Here is a 594-nt window from a genome sequence, read left to right on the forward strand (position 1 = left end):
GGTTGATGACATCATTCACTTTATATATGACATATACCGTAATTTTAAAAATCCCATATGCCAAAAAGTAATGGCTTTGTTAGAGAACCATTTTAAAATAATTATGAGCAATATCTTTGCTAATTTGAAATTACAGAAGTATTGAAAACAATGACTGGAATTATGTAACATGATAAAAAAGCAAATTCCTAGAACAGGAACAATAAAAAGCTGTACATAGGTGATTTTATTTTCAAATTATCCATTATGAATTGCAAATAAATCTGAAATTAAGCATTTCTTTCTTTACACCTTAGAAATAATTCCTTTCACAAATATCATTTGCAATTACATAAATAACTTCAGGTTGACTATAGTTTCATCTGCATAACATGTAAATATTTATGTTCAGTTGAACTATCAGAACACGTTAAACACTAGCAGACAACGTAATGATCTAGTAGACCAAAAATTATTCACCACGTGTCATTTAAACATTCCGTGACGTCACAACAACTGTTATTGTCATCTTACGGCCACCAGAGGGCTAAACTGGGTACGGCATTTCTTAGGGATAAAGAAGTTGGTCACTTTTCGTCACAAAATCTTTGAGGT

This window comes from Penaeus monodon, chromosome 22 (assembly GCF_015228065.2).
Source record: "Penaeus monodon isolate SGIC_2016 chromosome 22, NSTDA_Pmon_1, whole genome shotgun sequence".
Lineage (NCBI taxonomy): Eukaryota > Metazoa > Arthropoda > Malacostraca > Decapoda > Penaeidae > Penaeus > Penaeus monodon.